At 34.6% G+C, this 8,467-nt stretch overlaps 1 pseudogene; it reads left to right on the top strand.

Annotated features, from left to right (window-relative positions):
* The first annotated feature begins 1,196 nt into the window (after positions 1-1,196).
* On the top strand, positions 1,197-6,976 carry LOC106320555 (annotated as a pseudogene).
* Positions 6,977-8,467: the final 1,491 nt, after the last annotated feature.

Here is an 8,467-nt window from a genome sequence, read left to right as displayed (position 1 = left end):
CATGCAAGAAATAGAAAGTTAAAACAATGTAATTATGCAAGATATCAGTGTTAATCATGCTACTCATTTTTAGCTCCATATTTTTTTATTAAAAAAAAGTTCCATAATTTGTAAACCTATTGTGTAAATATAAACAAACAAACAAAAAATTGTATATAATAAGATATTGAACAAGTCATACTCCAAATTTGCTAGGAAAATATAGCAATACATAGCCCTTGGCAAAAAAACGGAACCGAAAAACCAAACCTAATCACCCAAAACCGGACCGAAATCCTCAAATACCCGAATGGTTCCTATATTTCTATATCCGAATAACCGAACCCAAACAAGAACGGAACCGAGAACCGAACGGATATCCGAAAAAAAACAAGTTTCAGCTTGTTTATTAACCCCACTCGAACCCCGGGTAGTACAAGAAGAATGAGAACATTGTCACCACAAGACCACATTACCTTTTATGTACTCTCTTATATTATACATATATAAATGGTATTCTATATTAAATACAATAAATACTTATAAAACTAGCATTTTAGTGACTCAAACACTGGTTTGATTGACGAATATGCAAATGTGTAATCAATAGACCATTTAGATTAACATGTTAACTAATATATTTTGTATTTATATTTGATTCATATATTAAACAGGTATCCGAAACCAAACCGAAACCGAACCAAAATCTCATAAGTACCTATTGGGTATAAGAATGATTTATCCGATATACCCAGAACCGATTGGTTCCTACCCAAAACCAAACCGATTACCTGAATGCCCAGAGCTAGTATAATACAAAGGAAAATTATCTAACAAATAAAAACTTATAAAAATACAAACTGATCTAACACAGCATGTGGACAAACATCTTTACTGCTGCTAAAAGACCAGAGACCAAACTCATGGTTTCCTTATTCTGCTTATTTTGGATCTAAGATCACAGCTTCCACATAAATAAGTACTACCATGAATGGATACTCTCATTTGAATTAACGGCTGTGACTGCTAGCATTTCTCCATCAAGCTTACCGTTAGATTGTCCTGTAACCATCACATTTATAATAAACACCATTACTTATCTTTGTCCTTTCAATCCAGATTCCCGACTCAAAAAACTTGTCAAAGGAGCCACCATGATCACACATAGCATATGTTTGCATGAGTGAGATTACCTCTGTGTGCCAGAAGACTAGGTCATGCATGCTTTCAAAGTAGGGGTTGCTCTTGTTCTGGTCTCTTCCTTCTATTATTACCAACCTTTCGGTCCTTTTACCGATTACTTGGGTATCAATGCAATGTAGGCTGTCATGACCGTCGTTGTTGTCTTCGAATTCTCCGTATATAGGTTCGTCACGTAACCAGAATCAGCTACCTCCTAGCTAGCATTTTAGTATTTTTAGTATCTAAAGGAAATATTAAAATGGGTATTTATTAACTTTTTAGGGGCCACACTTGGTAAAGGACTAAATAGAGAGGAGTGGCAACATTAGTAGCAAGAGGACTAGCACTTGGAGCTCATCAGCTAGCAAGTTTATTTGGTCGAACAGTAGAGCCTATTCTTCTAACCACCTTTGTGTTTGTAACGGGTAACCCTAAGTAACACGGTTATTTGCATGCATATATTTTCAGTATATCTAGAAGAATGTAAACTGTGATATATATGTTCAGGCAGTTTAGCTGCGTTATTAACGTTTGTGAGGTTCATCCCAATGGTGAAGGAGGGATTCGGGATGTTGATATTCATATTGACGTTCTCACTGATCGTTGTCCGGGTTTAGAGATGAAGAGGTATTGGATTTAGCGGAGAGCAGACTATCAACAGTGTTGGTGGGAGGAGTAAGTTGTGTACGCATCTCTATATTTGTCTGTCCTGTCTGGGCTGGACAAGACAGTCATTCCCTTCTTGTCTCCAACTTGGACACAGTCTCCCACTTCCTTAAAGGTTTGTTTTGTTGATATGGTATATTTAGAACTCTTTTATACTCAGTTCGTTTCAATATATTTTACAAAAATTTGTTTGTTTTAACTTTATTTAAAATTATGTAATGATCACATGTATTTTAACTGTTTTTTATTTATAATTAAATTAATTAACTTTAAACTGTGATGTTTTTGAGAGTTCTCTTATATATATACTTATTTACTAGTGGGAATTTGACAGAGTTTGGGGATGAATATTTTGAAGCCAGAGAGTATGGGGACATCGAAGTGGTTGAGAAGAGGAGAAGGAATCTTGAGAGGTATAAGAGTGTTTTCAACTCAAAAAGTGATGACGATGCTTTGGTGTGTGCTCGTTCTCAATTACGTACCCTTCTTGATTCACTTGTATACCACCATTTTTGAACTAGTGGATTCTGTATTTGATGATGATATATCAATTCTGTATTGATATTGATATATTGTTTACATTGTATTTGGGCCAATTTCGCAAAATGGGAACTGCCTCACGGCAAATTTGGATTTAGGCATCCATGGAAACAATATCGTTTCGTGGCTGCATTACTCAGGCAATGTGCCCACCGGATTGATGCCTTGAAATTCATACATCAACACAGATTTTCAGGTATTGTTTTTTCTTCAGCTTTGTTAGAATTTGCATATATAATAATGTTTTTTTTTAAATCAAGTTATACGTATTATCTATCTATAATAATAAAGTAGACAATAGTCTCTCCACAATCATCCACCTCAGGCAGGGAGAAAATACAACACGTGGCACCACTCTATTTAAGTTTTACGGGTTGTTTATAATTTTGTTTCGAGTGGGCTGCTCAATTATTCTGAGACTAAACACAATAAATTAAAATGGGCTGACAGTATACTTGGCCCCCTTCATTGAGATTGCAAAAGATAAGCCCATCAGTCGAAATATTAAACTATGTCTTTCTTAAACGGCCAAACGCAGCTCGATGGTTGGAATATTGTAGCCACGGCCACCGCGACTGTTCGTCTATATTAGGCTTACAATCAAAACACCGTTTCTTTCAATCAACCCTATAATGATCACATTTACTGGCACTACCTCCACTCCTTCGCGTTGATGACCTTCCTCTCTTCCATGGTAACGTACTAAACCTACACTTATAAATACCGGCGTATGCTCCGATAAAAACCACAGATCCCATAAATTCACTTGAAACTATTTTTTTAAGCCCATATATCTTCGATGGCCACCACAAGCCTTCTTCTCACTGACTTGAAAGCCGGCCGTTGTGCAAATCCCGTGGAGGTTTGACTGCTCCTGTTTTTGGGCCTAATGTGAAGAAAGGAGGAGACCTCATGGGCGTCGTCATGTTCTTCATCAATGCAAAGGTAACTCCGGGGAGTGAACACTGTCTTTATTTTCCGATTTCAACTGCTAACCTTACCATACTGTACTAATTTGACGGTTGCACTTCATGCAGAGCTTTTCCAAAGAGAAAAGCCCGTTAAGGCCCACCTTCTGAACACATTCAAACACATGTTCAATGGAGGTTCGAAGTTATACGGAGCAACAACTTCAAACTCTCTGACTCCATCCGCATCAACGATCTTAGAGCGTTTGTTCTGTTAACTGATTCTGTCAATCAAATACCAGAAGAGATGTTTAGGTTCTGGAACAATGACCAACTACTAGCTTTGGCTAAACCAACACTCACCTCCCTGGTCTGTTTCTTTGTGTTTTGATCCTTCACATATCTCATTCAACCACCACGACTCTGTCCAGAACATCATTAATTTCATAGTTCTGCAGGTGGAGAGTTGACCACAGTCATGATCACATTCTATGGCAATACACAAGGCATACAACGTATAACGGCAAAACCTGCGGGTGAAGAGGTTAATTTTGACCCTTGGATTAAAACAAGCCTTATGTCACTTTATACAATTTGCTGGCTTACCCAATTGTCATTTTTGCCTAAGTGTGTTTGATAGGCTAGCGTACCAACTTCACCAAAAATGGCACTTTGTACATCCAAACCAAAGGTTGTTGTGGCAACAAACATTTATCCAAAAATTGTTGGAGGTGAGAATAATTTTTAAACTCTTTATCTCTTGCTTGAATGCGTTTTCAATTGAAGTAAACATTTTCTGAACCTTTATTACCTTTGTTTAGGCCGGTTATTTGTTAATGCCATGTCAGTCACTCTTTTCTATTTAGACTCAGAGACAGCTGCTGGCCAGAGTTATTATGAAAAGTATGTTAGATCCTCCAAGTTATTCCATGACTTTGCAGTCTCTAATTAATTCCAAAGTCCATTACTATTCTCTGAAAACTCTCAAAACCGGAATAGATTGGTCCGGGAAGGTTCAACTGACTACACAACATGGCCAGTCTCTGCGTGATAGAAAATAGACTCTCACTGTTGCAGAGCTGAATGAATATGTCATGACATCGCAACTTCAGGTACCATGCAACTCTATCAAATTTTAACCTGTTAGGGCTTTAATAATCTCCCACTGTTTTCCCATCAATCCCAGACAATTAACTTCCTCTGTATCGGTAAAGTTACGGGAATCAAAACTGCTAACGGCTGGTATTACATCTCTCAAGCTCCAACGGAGAGGAATCTTCTTTCACATGCGCCACATGTGATGATTCAAATGTGGTTGGTGTCGTCAGGTAGAAAACATTCACCTTCACACAATGTCATCAAACTTTACATTTACCTACTCAATATACCTTTAACCTTTGCTATGGCATGTTTTACGGTGCTGTGTGCAGGTAGTTATCCATCTTTGATTAAACTGACGAAGCTGTGTTCGTCGACCAAACTGAAGAACGTACACACTGCTGAAGTTGGACATCTCAAGGTCTGCGTATCACTCTGTCACCTTCTCTGTTGTTAATTTTTGTCAACCCGGTGCTGGACTTATAGAGTGCAGTTTTTGATAACCAGCAATAAAATGATCCACCACCTTTCATCAATGAAATTGTTGGGAATATATACACTTTCCAGCTAAAGCTGTCTTCATTTAATTTTACATCTAATCATCAGACCTTCACCATTTCCAGAATCTTTAATGAACGTCAACATATCCCAATTCCTGATTTAGTTGTCGATGCAAGTTTCTCTCCTTGGTTTAAACAATATTTGTAGCTTTAATGTGTAATCTCCATGTTTTCTTCTTTCTTCTAAGGGAGGTGATTATTGGCCTGATGACAATAGGTCTGGAGCTATCTTCGTTTCTTCATCACACACTAAGGTTGACACCAAGACTGCCAAGTACCCATCAGCTTTTATGGCTACTGCACTGGGGAAGCATCTTACTGTTTTACAACCTAGCAGCCAATCTAATGACCCTAATGTGGATGGTCTCACACATGACAAGCAACGGCTCACAACAAATGAAATGCTCCTAAGAAGGCACGTAACGATAGTTCCACATAAAAGCCTTATGTTCCCTACCTTTTGCTGGTTGGTTATTAAATAATGATGTGGCCAATATTTGTTTTTGACTATTACTTCAGCTTTCCTGGTTGTTAGCACTTAAAAAAATCTTGGTGTTAAAAAAACACTTAAATATAATTTATATTTAATTAGTTTCCTTTGTTTATCTGCAATTAGTTTTCTTTAAAGGCAAAGTGGTGTTCAATAAAACTCTTGCAACCTCGTCTGCCGAAATCACTATTATCTCTCTTCATAATAAATAACAAACTTGAATGGTTGTCCCAATATACAACCATCAGTGTCACAAGAAAAGAAAAAAAACAAGTATACAACTATTTTGGAAATTGGAATGTCCAACCATAACTTATTTGAAACAACTAAACTTTACTTTAATTCATATTTAACAATTAACATTTATTCAAAATTTCGTTTTAAAGTTTATAATTTTAGTTTCCTATTTAATTAAAATATATTTAATGAGAAAATCTTCTTTCATTATATAAGTAGAGGTTGGTTGATTTAAAATACTAATTGATTTTATTTAGAGACATGAGAGGATTAATGTTTATACTAATAAAATCTAATAATTTCTTCACAATGCACCACTTCAGCACATTTTAAAATATTACAGAAATTTCTACATTTTTCGTTTTGTTAATATCTGATTAAATATATTTAAATAATATAAATAATACATTTTAAATCTAACCAAAATTAAAATAGCAATATTTTAATATAATGAAATTTAATAATATAAAAAAAATACAAAAAATTAAAACTACTTATGTTATTCCTCTTTGACCAAAGAAAATTCAAAACAAAATAATACACTACCATTGCTAACCGCTATCAAATAAATCAAAAAAATTACCATTCTATTTCAACATAGTTTCATCTTTACATATTTAAAAATAATTTATTTATTAAGACCATAAAATTAATTTTAAAATCATTAAAAATAAAACATACAAACCCGGCGCTACTAGTTTGTAATATAAATCACAAATGCAAACACAAAGAAAAGGAAAAAAACATATTGAAATTCTTACTCTATGTTTATATAGTAAATAGTTAATGTGGATCTTATAGATAACTATGTTCTTCTAAGTCTTGAGATTATTTGTAATCTCATATTTTTCTATTAGAAAGAAGTTAGAAGAACCGTTTAGAAGAATGAGCTTGGAGTCAGGAAAAAAACAATGAAAGAAGCGTCAATTTCATTAAAGAAAATGACAAAGTCATCATCTTCTTATGATACCCATATGGACCATATCATAAGCTCACAGTCTGCATGCGAAGCTCTTTCCACATTACTCAAATCAGGCATCTCGAATGATGTTGAGCCTCTTCCAATGGTTTCATTGCTGACGACGGTCTCATTACTAAACGATATTGACAATATAACCGAAAAGATCTCAGAATCTGTACAAGAGCTTGCATCCGCTGCAAGATTCAAGAACAAGATGAAGCTGACCGAACCGACTGTGTCACTGAAGAAGTGGATTCTGGAAGCAGTGGTTGTGCCATGCCAAATAATTCTCGTGATGGTGACAGGGGCGGATTTAGAAATTTAATTAGACTATGGCACGAAAATATTATTCCATGGGTACCTAATAAAAATTATAATAGTATTCAAAAAGATGATAAACAATGAGAAGAAGTGACTAGTGACTAAATTTTTTTTTTATCAACAAAAAATGACTAGAAACAAATATATAGCAAAATTGAAATGGTAGAAAAAAAAGATATATAGCAAATTATTACATAACGGTATATACATTTACTTAACAAAGATGTCAAAACAGCTCTTATGGAATTGTCTTCCATACCAAACAACAAATTATTGTGAAAAGAAAGTATAAAAAGAAAAAATTTCTGCAGATTTCTTCTCAAAGGAACCACAATACATAACACATTTCGAGACTGATAATTATTGTAGGTTATATAATTAAGTTATTGTATCTCAAGTGGGCTACATTTTTAATCTTACTGTTAATTGGGCTACGATATTTACTCTCTTACTTTGACTGGACTAGTCTTTTAGTTTTAGTTGGGTGGGGCATTTCTATTTTTCCTCTTTTTGTATTACAGATTTTTGTTGTTTGATTACCAAAGCAGAAAAAAAAAATTAAATAGCATGGGGCCCGTGCCACACCTTCTATACTGCTGGGTCTGCCCCTGGATGGTCATCATGTTGTCTCGATCTTCTAAAGTGATGATGATGAAGATACATCAAACAATGTTGCTCACACTATCGCATATTGCTTCTCTGGCAAAATATCTATGTCAAACGTGAAAATCGTCTTTTGGTTCTCCATATCTCGATGATTTCTTTTGGCTTGGGACGGAACAAAAAAAAAGAGGTGCTAATTAATTGTGTTTTTCTTTCCCACAAATAAAGAAGGCTCATGTAAAGACGTGGGAACCACGAGGCTTTACTTTAAAAAGAAATAAAAGGAAACCTTAAAATATTATCATTTTTTATCCTTCTTCTTTTTCCTTTTTGCGTGGAATGTAGGTTATGGAATGATAGGAATTATAATTTCTGGAATTTAATGGAATGAAATCAGCATTCCACTTATTCCAAAACGTTTTTGATTTGGAATGATTTTTCAAATGATAGTTATTTTTTTTTCTGGAATGTTATGGAATGATATGGAATACACATTCCAATTTTTAGTTGTAACTGGTGAATTTTTTTTGGAATGCACATGAATCAAGCATTCTGGAAGTTTTTATTCCAAAAAACTGCATTCCAGTTGGAGCCTATATGTGTAACCTTTTTAGTGCTGTTCAATATGGTAAAACCGAACCGTACCAAACCGAACCGAACCGAAATAGACAATATGGATTGGTTTGGTATATACCATATAAACCGAATGGATATAATTTTATAAAAACCGTAGGATTTGGATATGGTTTGGTATATAACCGATTAAACCGAATAAACCGAACAAAACCGACTAAAAGTAGAAACATGTAAATATGTATCTATTTTATAACAATACATGAATATCTATTTGTTATATAAGTTAAATTTGTGTTAATAACTATTACCATAATGTTATAGTAATAAAGAACAATTTGTAAAACAA

This window comes from Brassica oleracea, unplaced genomic scaffold, assembly GCF_000695525.1.
Source record: "Brassica oleracea var. oleracea cultivar TO1000 unplaced genomic scaffold, BOL UnpScaffold00957, whole genome shotgun sequence".
Classification (NCBI taxonomy): Eukaryota; Viridiplantae; Streptophyta; class Magnoliopsida; order Brassicales; family Brassicaceae; genus Brassica; species Brassica oleracea.
Note: the sequence above shows the minus strand (reverse complement) of the source record. Positions and strands in the feature narration are given on the sequence as shown.